At 43.8% G+C, this 16846-nt stretch overlaps 2 long non-coding RNA genes across 2 annotated transcripts in view; one reads left to right on the forward strand and one right to left on the reverse strand.

The window, feature by feature from the left end:
- LOC146405729 (uncharacterized) overlaps nt 1-9029 on the reverse strand; it is a 27718-nt gene extending 18689 nt beyond the window's left edge. The window contains exons 1-2 of the long non-coding RNA XR_014838748.1: nt 8921-9029; nt 8622-8719 (exon numbers count right to left, since the gene is read on the reverse strand). This is a non-coding gene — a long non-coding RNA (uncharacterized LOC146405729). The remainder of the gene's footprint in view (nt 1-8621; nt 8720-8920) is intronic.
- LOC106509550 (uncharacterized) lies at nt 7771-15892 on the forward strand. Its single transcript, XR_001307183.3, has 2 exons — nt 7771-7892; nt 15419-15892. It is a non-coding gene; the product is annotated as an uncharacterized LOC106509550 (long non-coding RNA).
- Nucleotides 15893-16846: the final 954 nt, after the last annotated feature.

The raw sequence follows: 16846 nt of genomic DNA on the forward strand, positions 1-16846 counted from the left end.
AAGATTACATGCACTCCAATGTTCACTGCAGAACTATGTACAGTAGGCAAGACATGGAAGCAACCCAAATGTCCACTAACAGATGAATGGATAAAGAATAGGTGGTATACACACACACACACACACACACACACGCGAATATTATGCAGCCATAAAAAAGAATGAAATAAAGCTATTTGCAGCAACATAGATAGACGTAGAGATTGTCACACTACACAAAGTCAGACAAATATCATTTGATGTCACTTTAATGTGGAATCCAATAAAAATGATACAAAAGAATTTATTTATAAAATAGAAACACAGGCACAGATTTTGAAATCAAATTTACGGCTGCCAAAGAGGAAAGCACTAGAGGGAGAGATAAACTGAGAAGATGGGATTAACACTTACACACTACTGTATATAAAATTGATAATTTAACAAGGACCTACTGTACAGCACAGGGAGGTCTGCTGAATATTCTGTAATAACCCACATGGAAGAAAGAATGGATATATGTGAATATGTAACTGATTCACTGTGCTGCACAGTTGAACTAATGCAACATTGTAAATCAACTATATCCAATAAAACTTTAAAAGCTTAAGGAAAAAAAGCCAAACAAACAAAAAAGAAAATCCCTAAGATTCCACCCCAAAATTTAGATCTAATCATCCAACTAAGTAGCAAAACATAAACTTAATATACAAAACCCCAGTGTTCACAGCAGCATTATTTATAATGGCTAAGACATGGAAGCAACCTAAGCATCCACTGATGAATGAATGGACAAAGAAGACGTGGTGTATAACCACAATGGAAGGTTATTTCATTTAAAAGGAAGGAAAATATTGGCATGTGCAACAATATCGCTGGACCTTGAGGATATTATGCTAAATAAAAAGTTGGAGAAAGACAAATACTGCATAATCTCACTTATATAGGGAATCACAAAACAACAACAGCAACAGCAATAATCAAAATCATCATAGGAAAAGAAGTCAGATTTGTGGTAACCAAAGACAGGGGGCTGGGGGTAGGGAGAGCTGGATGAAAGTGGTCACAACGTACCAACTTTCAGTTATAAGATAAATAGGACTAAGGGTGACTATAGTTAACACAGCTGTGTGATAATGTATGAAAGCTGTTAAGAAAGTATGTCCCAAAGAGCTATCATAAGAAATATTCCTTTTTTTATTGTTTCTAAATGAGATAAGGGATGCTAACTAAATTTCTTGTGGAAATCATTTTACAATATATTTAAGTCAAACCATTGCAATGGTGTACACCAGAACTTACACATTGGTTGATGTCAATTATATTTCAATAAAACAAAAAAAAATTTGGCAAGGATGTGCACTGTTGATGGGAATGTAAATTGCTGCAGCCACTGTGGAAAACAGTATGGAGGTTCTTTCCAGAGTTAAAAGTAGAACTACCATATAACCCAATAATTCTACGTCCGGTCACGCAGCCAAAGAAGAACAAAAAACTAACTTGAAAAACTATCTTCATTCTCATGTTCATTGCAACATTATTTGCAATAGCCAAGCTGTGGAAGCAATCTAAGTGTCCACTGATATAAAGGAAGTGGTATAAATACACAGTGGAGTATTATTTGGCTATAAAAAGGAAATACTGCCATTTGCAACAACACCGATGGACCTGGAGGGTATTATGCTAAATCAAAGACAAATACTGTATGATCTCACATGTAGAATTTGGAGAAAAAACAAACAAGAGATCAAACTCATAGACGTACAGAACATCTTGGTGGTTGCCAGTGCTGGGGTGTGGGATGTAGATGAAATAGGTGAAAGGTGTTCAAAAGTTAAGACTACCAGTTATAAAAGACTAAATAATGGAGATATGATGTACAGCATGGTGACTACAGTTGGTAATACCATATGTGAAAATGACTAAAAGAATAAATGTTGGTTCTTATCACAAGAAAAAATGTTAACTGTGGTGATGGATATTAACTGTGTAATCATTCACCATATATGCAACGTCTGAATCGCTGTGCACCTGAAAATAATATGTTCATTATAGTGTCAATTATATATAGCATATAAAGTCAATTATATCTTAAGAAATGGTGGAGGTAGCTTGATGGAAAGGGAAAGGACTAATAAAGGGTTGAGGTGGCTGATTTATGGAAAAAGGGTAAAACATAGAAGGTTCAGGGAGAACTATTCAATGAGCTCTTTTAAGTCAGAGCAGGGGTCTCATCTAAGGCAAAGAGAAAAAACTCGCTGAAGGGGAAACCAGCAGAGCACACTCCTGAGCTTCCTGTTCACATATGAGTGTGTGATTTTTGCATTTATGGGCTATTTGTTCCCTAAACCAAAAAGACTTACAGATTACACTGACAATATGTAGCCATTTACCAATTTTTTGTTAAACTAATTGCTATGGAAATGTGGATTGTAGCAGAATTGACTGAACTTGAGATTTGTCTGTTATTTTTAGAAATTCTAAGGGGTCTGAATCATGCCCCTCCCCAACTCACATGTTGAAGTTCTAGACCCCATATCTTAGAATGTAGAGGTCCTTGGAAATAAGGTAATTGTCTTTAAAGACAATTATGTTAAAGCGAGGTCATTAGGGTGGGTCATAAGCCAGTATGACTGGTGACCTTGTAAGAAGGGATTCAGATAGAGGAATTAGGGAAGACCATGGGAAGACACAGGGAGAAGACAGTCGTCTGCAAGCCAAGGAGAGAGGCCTCAGAGGAAAGCACCCTGCAGCCACCTTGAACTTCTAGCCCCAAGAACTGTGAGAAACTAATTACCACTATACTAAAAAGCTCTTGTAAACCATCGCAGGCAAAGTCAATGCCTGCAGGGCTCAGGGAGTCCTTAGAGGTGGGAATGGTGAAGGAGCCGGCCTGGCAACCACATAACCCATCCACAAGGGACAGATGCTCTCAGCTTCATCTAACTGTTGCCGTGGGGTATTGTGTGTCCCCACTCTCCCCACCCCAAAGTAGTCAGATGTCTGGATTTTTAAATAAATAAATTTGCCCAATTCTTAAAACTTTGACCAAAGAAATTATGATAGAGGGTTGGGATCCAGGCTTTGGGCTCCCAGCTATGACCTGTTGGACTCTATCAGACTGTACAGATCAACATGTCAATTCTTCCGAGAGCTTTTAAAATGGGGAGAGCTCTGTGATGGCTGGGTGTGATGGGGTCCCCCAAAGGGTGGCTTTGTATCACCTAAATTCAAAATCTGGTTTTTGCTGGAACTGCATGGAATACTCCATAATGTGTATTCTATTGATATTGAGATCAGAGTTTAATTCAACTTCTCTCACTTAGATTACCTAGTCTCTTTTATTTCTCTACTAGTGGGCTGTTTCATCCCCACTTTCCTCCAAATGGTGCAAAGACAATGTTCCTCCTATCTGCCTTTGCAGGGTTACTGTATCCAGGATAAATCCTGACACTTCATGAAAAATTATGACCTAATGCATGAGCCTAAAACTCTTCCTCCAACATTTCTTTTCATTACTTTATTTAACACGGCAACAACAGGTAGAAAATAAATCAAGTGTTTCCAACAAGCCTAGCCAGTGAGTTTCTTCCATCTTTCCCGTAACATAAAAACTGAAGTACTTCTAAAGCACAAATTAGCAGGGCTTGTCATGGAAAGAACACTTAGGGAAAAGTTAATACCACATTCTCAGATTGATGTAACGGTGTGTTGGCAAGCTGGGTCTTTCCTCCGTTTCTCTGCCTATGTGAAATGCTTTAAGAGGGTGTAGGCAAGTACTCGTGTCACCAAGGACCTGGCACTGACTTCTCCTTCCTGGACCCCCTGCGTGTTGCTGCAGCCTCCTGACAGCCAGCCAGCCAGCCAGGCAATGTTTTATGATTCTGACGCTATGCAAAGGAGGGCAGTCAATTAGGGACCTGGAGTCTGTCTCTTGCAGAACACTCCACTCTGGGTGTATGAAATGCATGTTGCCAGCAAGAGTTTGTGAGACAAGATGATGACATAGAGGTCTGCTTGTATGATTTTGTTTTTTCAGCTGACTTGGCCCCAGTAGATATATAGAAGTTGAGAAGGAAAAAAAATGACCCAGTTGCCTAGTAGTAAAAACACACCTACTCCTGGGTTCTGAGTATAAAACTAAGGAATGGTAGACAAATATTTCCACCAAGTAATACACCCCGTGAATAAATTTCCATTAGTTTAAAAAAAAATCTGTCTATACCAAAAAGTCAGATTCAAAAAAAGTGTGCATGGAATCATGGTGGAAAGAATAGAAATAGTCAGGAAATCTGAGATAATTATTTAGATTTTTCTGAGTTTCAGCTGTTGCAACAGGAAGAGTAAATCCACTTAATTGTATACCATGTAGATTATGTGACAAATGGATAGATTCAATTCAGTTCAATGGGTGCCTAGTTCTTAGTGCTCCTGGGCACTATACGTGCATTACCTAATTTAGCCTTCACTTTGCATGGAAGGTACTACTATCTCCATTCTACAAGTGAGGATAATTATCTGCCAAGAGCACACAGCTACTAAAAGGGGGCAGGAAGAAAGACTCAAAACCTGGCCTGTCAAGGCTGAGTTTCACGCTCCTTCTATTTTGACTGGTGAGATAAATTGCACTTGACCTTCAAAATCGTATAAAGTTATATTTACCTCGTGTATGTGCACTGCTACATGCGAGGGAACTCTGGGGCATATGAATGAATAAGCCTGATTATACTAAGGGAGGGAAGTAGAGAAAGACAAAGACTGTAGGTTGTCACTTGTATGTAGAAACAGGAAAAAACAAAAAACTCACAGATACAGAGAACAGACTGGTGGTGCCCAGTGCACAGGGTGGCAAAGTGGGTGAAATGGGTGAAGGTTATCAAAAGGTACCAACTCCCAGTTATAAGTCATGAGATCAAATGTGTAGCATGGTCACTACGGTTCACTGTAGTCTCCTTATGCATATGGAATATACGTAAATGAGCTACACAATTGTATGCGAAATCTGCTCAGAGAATTCAGGTTCTCATCACAGGAAACAAATTTTAACTAAGTATGGTGAAGGTAGCTAGACTTATTTGGATCCTTTTGCAACACAGACAAATACCAAATCATTTTGTTGTAAATCAGAAGTGGTTATATGTCAATTATTTCTCAATAAAAATATAAACATGTTCAGTTATATCGCCCCAGTTTTAGCCAATTCTTGTGTATAACATTTTATCGTCTAAAATAAAAATGTTTAAATATTAAATAATCCTCCAGTTTTCTCCTGGATGGGGTTGAAGTGGAAACACATACATGCAAACGCTGCCAAGAGCTCCAGAAGCACCATGGCTGTCAAAGCAGACGTGGGATCATGGATGGGAGAGTGAGGGTGTTCGGGATGCTTCCTAGAGACCATGACATTTGCAGGTCATGAAGGATGGCCAGGGGCCTACAATGTTCTGTGTAGAGGACAAAGCAGGAAGATGAGCGTGTGGTGTGTTCAGCCAAGGACATGTGTTCTGTGTTTGGGGAAATGGGAGAAGGGACTGACCACCCACTAATAATATGTTTTGGAGAAACCGCCAGCGGCAGCAAGAGATACATTAATTACCAAGGGAGAGACAACCCAGCTTAGAAGATGTAGACAGAGTCAAGGGAAGTGATCAAGGCCTGGACTGAGGCAGGAAGATGTCCCATAGCTCAGTGATGCCAGCTCAGAATGAGTGTTGTCTCTGCCTTGAGACAATTCAGGGCCATTAGCAAAGATGGTCCTCCAGGCCAAGGAGCTGTTTTAATGCCAGGAAGGGCTTTGGACTGTGGCTGCATGCATTGAATACTTAATTGGATGACATCTTTGATCCACCGCTGGCTGCCAAGAATTTTAGCTCACAAGCGGTCCGCTTCCTGCTGTGGGTATGGATTGCAGCACAGTTGTATTCTGCATGAGTCCACGGTCTCTCAGAGCCAAGAAGAATTGCATGATTTGGGGAGGGTATCTGAGTTACCCGAGGCAGCCTAGAAAAGCTCGGTTCCTGTACTAGGGAGGCTCCTGGAGATAACTGGCAGAATAACGTTCTCATCTCTGGAAGCAACCTGAAAGCTCCAAGGCATTTAAGACACTTTTTTTTTTTTTTTTTTTTTTTTTTTATCTTCTCCTCTTTGTAGGGCCGTACCCGCAGCATGTGGGAGTTCCCAGGTTAGCGGTCCAACTGGAGCTGCTGCCACTGGCCTACACCGGAGCCATAGCAACATGGGATCCAAGCTCTGTCTGCGACCTACACCACAGCTCATGGCAATGCTGGATCCTCAACCCAATGAGCGAGGCCAGGGATCGAACCCATGTCCTCATGGATGCTAGTCGGGTTCGTTGACCGCTGAGCCATGATGGGAACCCCAACACCCTTATCTTGTAAGCTCCAGACGGCTGCTTGTCTTCTGACTTACGAAGGCACCCCAAAGCAGCTTCTTGCCTTCCAGCTTCTCCACGTTTTTTCCCTTCCCGGGAAACGGGGACAAGGATACTTTACCAAGAGTGGAATACTTTGGCTTTCAAAGGATACGCTACGTGGCCAGCAACCGCTCCCCCATCACTAGAGGGCACCAGTTGCACGTAAAATGTCTAAGCCATCAAACTGCAAACTTCCAGTACAGAAAATCTCACAGAAGCAGCTTGCAATTAGCAAGTTTCCCCACTACATTTCTCATTAACTCCATTTCCGCTACTGAGCAAAAGAAACAAGCTAACTGTGACTTTGTAATGTTTTCAGAATTCTCTTTTAATGCAGAGATCTACTAAGTCGGAGACATGAACATGTGCTTTTTACAAAATTGCTTGACTACGTAGTCTTTGCTGCCACTTACGTGGCTCTTACCATGTGTAGGACAATGAGTAAAAACTTATGTGAACTTTGCATATGGTTGACAACAAAAGAAAATGGTTGGTATGGGCAGAATGTCTGCCCCAGGGGGCAAAACTGCAAGACCAAATTCACCAAGTTTCCACCCTGTATAGGTATTTCCATACGACACAGGTGAATACTGTACCTCAACTATCATTACAAAAATAAATAGATAAAAACAAAAAAGTGCCAGAGAGAATTAGGGGCAATTGGTATAGGTACATTAAGTACATAAACCTAAAGAAATATTGTCTCTACAATGATTATAGTGTCTTGTGAACTCTACAAATATGTGTGTTATTTTACTTGCTATTAGTAACACAAAATCAGAGAATATCAGAAAGAAAATAAATTGGAGTATAAGTTTTCTAAATCATTAAAAAAAAAAAAAAAGACCTAGTTGCTACATTTTTCTATTGGAAATTCAGGAAAACTGCTCAGACACAGGCTTATTTTCCGTAACCATGCAAGGGATTGCAGAGAAAGAGTCATAGAGAAGCGGCCAACACCCAGCTTCCACTGCTTTGCCTCATCGGCCCAACCTTATGTGCTGAGACCTTGCTGAAGCTCCTACAAGCACAAGTGGGCTCATTCTTTTTCATCTGCGATGTTTTCCTCCATCTACCATCTTTTGCTTAAAAAAGGGGGGGGGGCAAGTGAGTATTTACCACGAAACTATTTGATTTTGTTCAGTCCTGACAGGTCCTCTGTAACCAAACAGAATTACAGGGACTCTGCCTACCCCAGGCAGACCCAGCATCAGGTCAGCTATAATTGGCACCTGGTGAGAGGTCACGAAACACGGGCTGTGGGAGCAAGTGCATTAAGGGCTCGGTGACAGCAGTTGCCATGCGTTTCTGAGTGCTGTCAAGCAGGATCTTCAATCACAGTGTGCTTTGTGCTCTGCATTCTAAAAATGGAAATGAAACCACCAGCTCCTCCCCAGACTGTGAGGCTTGATGGACGCGAGCTTAATGAACCCAGGATAAAGGAATTAGCCCAAGCAGAAGGCAGAAAAAGCATTAAGAGGTGAGAGGTTTTCACGTCCTTGGAACCCGCATCTTCTCCAGGATGGAGGCAAGGGGGCTGAAGGGGCTGGGGGTGGGATCCCTGCGTGAGGGCAGGGCAGCCAGAGGGCAAATGAGTATCGCATATTGAGAAGCCACTGAGTGTCTAGCCCTGAGCTAGGTTTTCTATCAGTTCGGTAGTCTTAAGAACACCAATTCCTGTTTTAGAGGTGAAGAAACAGGAGTACGAATTTCTCTTTCTTTCCTTTCTTTCTTAGCTTGCTTGCTTGTCTGCTTGCTTACTTTTTAGGGCTGAATGTGTGGCATCTGGAAGTTGCCAGACCAGGGGCTGAATCAGAGCTACAGCTGCTGGCTTACACCACAGCCACAGCAACATCAGATCTGAACCACGTCTGCAACCTACAACACAGCTCATGGCAATGCCCAGATCCCTGATCCACTGATTGAGGCCAGGGATCAAATCCGCATCCTCACAGATACCAGTTGGATTTGTTTTCACTGCTCCACAACGGAAGCTCCCTGGTACACATTTCTTAAAATGTGCCCAAGACAACACCGCTCAGTGTAAAAGGTAACAGGAGAATAAATGACAGCTGCTGTTGACTACACACCTACCCCGTACCAAGGGCCATCCTCGTTTTTTTTCCTCCTCACAACACCTGAAGGGAGGTATCATCAGACCCATTTCATAGATGTGAAACTCGAGGCTGGGAAAGTTTCAATCACTTACCTGCATGCTCCATGCCTTTCTCCTCCAGACTCCCTCGGACCGTCAACCCCCTTCTGGTATCCTCGGCCACACCATGTCCCCAGATGTACTGCTTCTTTCTAGAATTAACAAAAAAGTCTGAGAAGCTAAATTTAACTTGCATACCCTGGAAAAACGGTAAACTTCAGGTCACCAAGCCCAGCATCTCACAGGTGTCTTACCCAACAACAGCCCTCTGCTTCTAACCACACAAAGGGGCCCAGGACCACACACATTTAGGACACTGAACATGCTTTATCTTCTTCTTGGGGACTCCTAACCTTAACGCATCAAATCCTGGAGCACGGAAGACGTTTTCTTGATGGAGGAGAGGGTCTTTCCTTCGCAGGCAGCGGCCCCGCCTCCTCCTCGTGAAACGAGCTAATCCACGTAAGAGGACTTAAAGCGGGTTCTATATAAGCAATGAGAATCGTGCTCCCATCATCTCCACCTGAAAACAAGGCTCCCAGAGCACACGCGGTTGCACGGGCAGCCAGGTGTGGGCCAAACTTCCAGAAACCCCTAGGTACCAGCGAAAAGGCTGGCTGGGAAAAAGGCAGAGATTTTCAATCAGGCAGTTACAGGTCAGGCTCTACCTAACCTTTCTGTGTCTCCGTTATTTCATCATAAGATGAGGACTAGATAGGCCCTTCCTCTTACGTGTGTGGCGACTCAGGGAGCAAAGAGCTCAGCAGGTGTGGGCTGTTATCCTCAGAAGGTCAAGGGACGGCACCTGCCCAACTCAGGGCTGTGACCCCACCCAGGAAACCATTAACTTCCCCAAAGGCATCCCAGAAGCCATTCTGGGGACGAGTAAAACTTCTTCATTTATTTGGTCCAAACATATTTGTAAGGTTAATCTTCTCATTCCTTCTGGGGTGGAGACGGGGTGTCTGTTGAAGCAGCAATAAAGGAAGGAATTGACTGGATGAAAAAGCTCTGGAGAAGAGTAAACGAAATCTCTGGAAAAGGCCACAGACGACTCCTTCCCCTTTGCAGGAGCGCGTCTGAGATGTGACCTCTGCTGAACCCATCTGCTGGAAGGCGGCCTGGCAAGGTGGCAGGGCCATGGGCCAAGCGAGGGCAGGCATGTCAAGGTGAAAATGGGTACATATAAGGGACACTACTCATTTCTCAGGATTCCACATAATCCTTTATATGAATTCGACCTGCTTCCATTCCAGTAACTGTCTCATTCCATAACTGTTTAATCTGAAGGCGTAAGAGATATTTCTCTGGAAAAATACTGAGCAATCAGAAGCCCTTCCCTCTTTCCTCAGCTCCTGCCCCATATAAAGATGGAGCACAGGCGTTTGTAGATGCTGAGGCAGGGGAAGCTGGTGTGGGCAGTGGGCGAGGCAAGGTGGGGTACAGAGGAAAGACAGGCTGGGAAGGCTCAGAGAAGGTCATTGGGAAGGACAGAGGCTTCTTTTCTCAGGACTGCTTAAGATACACCCTCCTCCCAGAGGCTAAGCCCTCCTGGGGGAGAAAGAGAAAATAACAGCCAAGAAAACTTTGCATGCAAATCACAGACAGAGAAGAAAGAATATGTATTTGTGTGTTACGTGTGGATGTTTGCGCATGTTTGTGTCAAAAAGAGAAAATATATACTGTGCCAATCACATTCGGGAGCAGCATCTTAGATATGACTGGATATGTGAAGTTACTCAGAGGACTCTGACATCTTAAAACAGTGCACTTCATAAACTGTCTTTGTTACTTGAAAAAAGAAATCTCGGTGCTCTCATCGTGGCTCAGTGGAAACGAACCCAACTAGTATCCATGAGGACGTGGGTTCCATCCCTGGCTTTACTCAGTGGGTTAAGGATCCATCATTGCCATGAGCTATGGCGCGGCTCAGATCTTGCATTGCTGTGGCTCTAGTGTAGGCTGGCAGCTGTAGCTCTGATTCAACTCCTAGCCTGGGAACTTCCATAGGTCACACCTGTGGCCCTAAAAAGCAAAAAAAAAAAAAAAAAAAAAAAAAAGGAAAGAAAAAGAAAAAGAAATTTCTATGAAAGTGAATTCACAGGAATCATGATAGACTTTTTCAGCTTAAGCCAAGGGACAGCCTCCTTAGAGCTGCTGAATGGTACATAGGAAAGCTTGATATCAAAGTAGGTTCACAATAAACATTACTATCTTCCTCCTTTATTTCATCAAAAGGAATGATAGAAACAAAGGCAGGTAGGAGGGAGAAGAAATGGGGAAAGAGGGAAGGAATCTAAAGTTGGAGAGGAAGAATAGTTTCCCTCAAAAGACTAAATACAAAAGACTAAATACAAAAGACTAAATAATAAGACATGGATGAAATTCTGCATTTAAATAGAGATACTTGTGGACATTTCAGGCCGTTTTCCACAGCCCATCCTGTCAATTCCCTAGTATAGGAGGCTTTTTAAATCTTAGACTTTACAGCCAATTCACTCTGCTACACCGATTGCATAGCTTAAAAAGACATGACACCCCCTGCCCTGCCACCCCACTGGCCAGATTGGAGGTGTCTTTCTATGCTGCTTATCTCTGAGTGTTTGTTTTTAAAGGGAAAAGAAGTTTAGCAGCAGTTGTGAACTGTACCTTTAAAAACTAACCTTTGAAATCAGGCTGTGATCATCTTGACCTTCACTGGACCGTATGATTCTCTAGAAGTCCAGACGCGTGAATAGATCTCTTTGTGTGCTCAGCCCTCGTCCAAGCCAAGCCAGCCTGGGTTTTGTTTTGGCAAGTCCACGAGAACGCCACAGACAAGTCGGTTTTGATTTACAGATACCCGTAAGGAGATGTGATTCCTTTCCAGGAAAAGGGCACGGTGGCTAATTTGCTTTAATTTATATACACAGGGCTCTTTTAGCAGCTGGGACTGCAGTTGGGCTTGGTCAAAGTGGGTGCTTCGGCAGGAAGCATGGCTCCCAAATGCTCAGTGGGAGACTGTCCATCTGGAAAGACACAGAGGCCAGGAGGTGGCAGGTGAAAATGGACAGAGGGAGAATTCAGTGACAGAAACCTCAACATCTCACCGTAAAAGTTTCCAAATTGTATTTCTCTGGATCTGGTTTTCTTTGCTTTCGTTACTTCCTGTTTTTCAGGCACAGGTGGCACTTTTGCCTAGACACTGCTGACTGCTACGGTTTTTTCTGACATGTGGTTTTTGATTGGATTAAGATTTCTATAAAAACTAGGTTGATGTGGCCCAGACAGCATAGTGTCAATTTTCCACTTGTGTACGTGGTTCCTCTTCATGTCATAAGTGAAAGGTATAATGTCACCATCCCCAAAGCCCAACAACATGTATAGGGGCCCCAGAACTCTTTGGATACTTGAACTTCAGTAAGTTTAAGCAAAGAGAAAAATGGGCAGTATCCTTTGGATCGCTAGGACTCCCCTCTAATAGGAGGTCACTCAGCCGCTTTGGCCACAGGGCTAGAAAGGCGGAGCACGGCTGCCTCAGTTTCCAGGCTGGCTGGCTGGGCACGGATGACAATTTTGGCTTGGCCATGGGATGAACCTGCAAGCCCAGGGAAAAGTCTGTGCTGCTCAGAGGGGACCTTAAAGAAAAGCATCCGCTGCAGCTTTTCCAGCCCCCATTCTGCACATTTGTCCTTTGTTCCCTGACAACCCAGAGAGACAAAGGGACTTCTGTCCTTTGACGGGTTGGCCTCCCCTCCGTGGAGCCTTCTGCTCCCTCTCCTATTCTCCACTCCATTCAGACGGTTCCTGGGACCGGAAGGTGATAAAAGAAACACATTTCAAAGAGCGAAAACAAGCATCCAGGAAGGATCTTGCCATCAGGTTGAGACAAATGAAAAGCCCAGGCCTCTAGTTTCTCCATCTGAATCTGGAGCAGCTGAGGAAGAAACGGTGGCTCTGAGCAGCTGTCAGCAGGTGCTTCAGAGGTGGAAGCCTGGGGGCCAAGACACCTCCCTCTTGGCTCCGTCTCTGGTCTGGAAGACTCTAACCTCCCTCTGTCCCATGTCAGTTTCCTCTCCTGCTTGTTGACACTCTTACTTTCCCTCTTTCCTGTCTTTGCTTGTCAGTGTTTATCTTCTGCTCAAAACTCCCCACTCCCATCACCTTCCACCTGCCCAGAAGATCCGCTCAAGTTTCAGCTCTGTATGTAGCCCCCTCTCTAGAGCAGGGAATCCTGGTAATGGCTCTCCCTCAGTAAGGGCTTTTCTTAGGCTTTTTATCTCGCTCAGGGGTTCCCTCCCCTGTGAGGTGCTGTGCTCCTTAGGATAGGCTGATGGTTGCTGTACGCAGTCCCAGCCTTGCAGCGAGGCTGCTTCTTGCTCTCATGCAGAGTGTGGAGCACATGTTCCTGGCTGACAGCATCTCCTGGGGAGCTCACCTTCAACCAGTGGGTGCCTTTCATAATGTGCCTTCCCACTCTTGGCATTTTGGTGTAGAAGGCAGAGCACATGTGCAGGACCACAAGGATGCTTTAGGGAGGATTCTGAGTGCTGGCCCACCACTTCCCCTGCCATCGTCTGGTCCCCCACACATCTGACACATGGTCCCTCTTAGCAGCAGGAGAACTAGGAAATGCAGGAGGAAGGTGCAATTTCGTGGTGGATGCAGCTTAGTCTCTTCCACAGGTGGGTACTATCATCCTTCTACATAAGGAAGTTGAGACTCACAGATTCAGCTGATTCATGGGGAACCCCATTTCCAACCCCGGAGACCTGACTCCAGCACTAGGCTCTTCACCTCTTATTATGCTGACTCTCTTTCAGTAAAAAAATTAGTCCCTTTTTTTTGTGCTAACATGATGTGTTGTACAAATCTTTATTCCCGTGCTTATCACAGGACTGCACCTGCTGTGCCAGACTGGGAATGCCCCAGGGAGAAGTAAAACTCTTTTTCGTAACAGTATTGTTAACATAGCCCCACACCTGGGACTCAGTAAAAACCTCAAGATTGAAGAATAGCTGTGGTTTGTGTGTGAGTTCTCGGAAAGGCTCCTGAGGCACTTCATAGCAACTGGACAACCTCGCTCTACAACTTTTCTAGGTGACTGTTCAGGAGTCTGGATTATTTCAACAAAACTCCCCCCTTTAGTTATTTTGAACCCCACCATATGCCAGTCCTTTAAGGACAGCAGCCATAGGTGCCTTTCTTCTGTCTAAATCTCTCCAATGACACAACCGTACCCAGATCTTGGTTTCATAATGCCATGCTCCAATAAAAGAAACCAAGGCTCTTCAGAGAAATAGTTGCTTCTAGGGTCGGGACAGGAAAAATATAAGATGAGCCTGGAGCATCTTATAGTAAGTACCAGGCTATACTAAAAACACAGTAAAATGAAACAAAAAGGCATGTCAAGCGGTCATAGGAGCCAACATGAAAAACTTCCATGTCCAAATCCAGAACAATCAGAGAAACAGAATAAATAATGATAGTATTGGATTATAACCCAAAGAACAAAATGATATCCATGAATTTATAATCATATACATAAGTAAATAAATAAAGGAGAAGGCACAAATCTTCCTTACATAAGAACTCCAAATATGAAACACGAGAGAAATTAAGGAGATAGAAAATCACCATCAGAACAACACTTGCTATTGTCAAGATCCACTGATGGATGCCAACACTAGTGGATGGGCAAAACTTTGAGGAGAAGCAAGATGTTTTCAAAGTAGATCCTCCAAAATGCTCATTGAAGGCATCCTAGGAAGGTGTCTGGGTTTGGTTTCAGGCCACTGCAATACAGCAACTATTGCAATGATGTAAGTCACGGGAATTTTTTTGGTTTCCCAGTGCATATAAAAATTATATTTACCCTGTGCGGTAGTCTGTGAAGTGTGCAAGAGCATCATGTCTGAAAAACAATGCATGCACCTTATTTAAAAATTACTTTTGGAGTTCCCCTCATGGTGCAGCGGAAATGAATACGACTAGGAACCATGAGGTTGCAGGTTCGATCTCTGGCTTCGCTCAGTGGGTTAAGGATCCGGCATGGCCATGAGCTGCGGTGTAGGTCATAGATGTGGCTTGGATCTGGCATTGCTGTGGCTGTGGTTCAGGCCCACGACTAAAGCTCTGATTCGACCCCTAGCCTGGGAACCTCCATACACCATGGGTTCAGCCCTAAAAAAAAAAAATATATATATATATATATTTTTATATATAGTAGCTAAATATGCTAAGCCTTCAGTGAATCATAATCTTTTTGCTAGAGGAGGGTCTTTCTCCTTGTTGATGGCTGCTGACTGATCAGGACAGTGGTTGCTGGAGGCTGAGGTGGCTGTGGCAATTTCTTAAAATAAGACAACAATGAAGGATCAATTAATACTTCCTTTCATTTGAACCCTTAGGGGCCATCATATGGCTATTAAACAGCCCAATTTCAATACAGTTGTGTCTTAAGGCCCAAGGAGAGTTGAGAGAAGCAGGGAGTGGCTGGGCACTGGAGCAGTTAGAAGACACACAATATTTAACAATCAATATCACTGTCCTATATGGGTGCTGTTTGTGGTGCCCCAAAACAGTTACAACAGTAACGTCAAAGATCCCTGATCGCAGATCGTCATAACAAATATACAATAAATACATCTGACATATTGTGAGAATTAATAAAATGTGACAGAGACACGAAGAGAGCAAATGCTGTTGGGGAAAATGGCATCCACAGAGTTGCCCTCTGCAGGGTGGCACAAACCATCAATTTGTAAAAAAAAAAAAAAAAAAAAAAAAAAAAAGTCTCGGTGACATATGCCTATAATTACTCTGGCGTTTGTAACATAGACCCACAAATTCTCTGATACTCCTCATTCCAGGGTGTGCAACTAAATTCTCCTCCTCCTGAGTGAACACTGGACTGAAGGATTCATTTCCAATGAAGAGACTATGGAAAGGGGACAGCTGTAACTTTGCGCTGGAGGAACCTGGCAGGCATCACTTTAATCAAGCCATCAAGGGTTAATACCGCCAGTAGATGTCACGAGTGCCATGATGTGTGATGGAAAGGTCCCTGCATTTCTGTCCTCTTCCTCCCCACACCCATAGCCCTAATCACGAGAAAACATCAGACAAACTCCAATTCAGGGACGTGTTACAAATACCTGGCTGGTACTCTTCAAAAGTGTCAAGGTCGTGAAAACAAGAATGAGACGCTGTCACAGATGGGAGGATAGTCAGGAGGCGTGTTGACAAGCCCCAGCATGGTGTCCTGGACTGGATCCTGAGGCAGGAAAAGGACGTTATTGGAAAAAACCAGCGAGGCAGGAATAAAGTCTGTCGTTGAGTTAATAGTTTTAGTCCAATGTCGATTACTTAGTTTGGCGCAGGGGGCCATGATTCTATAAGAGATTCACATGAAGGGAAGCTGAGTGAAACGTATTTGAGAACTTTCTGCATTAGCATGATAATGTGTCTATAAATCTAAAAGTATTTTAAGATAAAAGGTTTTGAAAACACTGAAGAAAAAAAAACAACTCCATTTTACACCGAGTCAAATCCAAAATCCTTCTGCAACTCAATAGCCTCAGAAGTCTGACCTGATGCTCAGCATCCCTGTCTGTTCTGTCGCCTCCTCTCATTCCCTCCCCACCTCAGGCAGCTTTAGCAGCTTTCTACCCTGTTCCTCAGATGCTCCCAGCAGGCTCCCAGCTCAGGGCTTGTTGTTTCCTTGGGCGGGAGAGCGCCCCCTCAAATATCTCCATGGCTAATTCCCTTGTGTCTTGGCAATCTTTACTCAGGTGTCTCTCTTTTTTTTCTTCTTTGGTCTTTTTAGGGCTGCTCCCTCGGCATATGGAGGTTCCCAGGCTAGGGGTCTAATCAGAGCTGCAGCTGCCAGCCAACACCACAGCCACAGCAACATTAGATCCGAGCTGCGTCTGCAACCTACACCACAGCTCACGGCAATGCTAGATCCTTAACCCACTGAGTAAGGCCAGGGATCGAACCTGCAACCTCATGGTTCCTAGTTGGATTCGTTAACCATTGAGCCACAACGGGAACTCCACTCAGGTGTCTCCTAATCATGAGACCTTCCTGATCAACCTGTGTAAAAGGACACTCATGCCCCGCACACCCCATCCTCTCTCCCGCTTTACGTTGCTTCATGGCTCTTAGCGTCATCTGCCATGTAATATACCTTATTTTTTTTTTATTCTCCCCAGTGGTCGGCAGAACAATGCTGCCTAAAGATGTCCAGGTCCTAATCTCTGGAAACTATGACTATGAGGATGCATGAGCAAAGGGGA

The sequence above is a fragment of the Sus scrofa genome, chromosome 2 (assembly GCF_054392235.1).
Source record: "Sus scrofa isolate SSC_HxYL_T2T_F1_AM1 chromosome 2, Sscrofa_HxYL_maternal_Yorkshire_Landrace_v2.0, whole genome shotgun sequence".
Classification (NCBI taxonomy): domain Eukaryota; kingdom Metazoa; phylum Chordata; class Mammalia; order Artiodactyla; family Suidae; genus Sus; species Sus scrofa.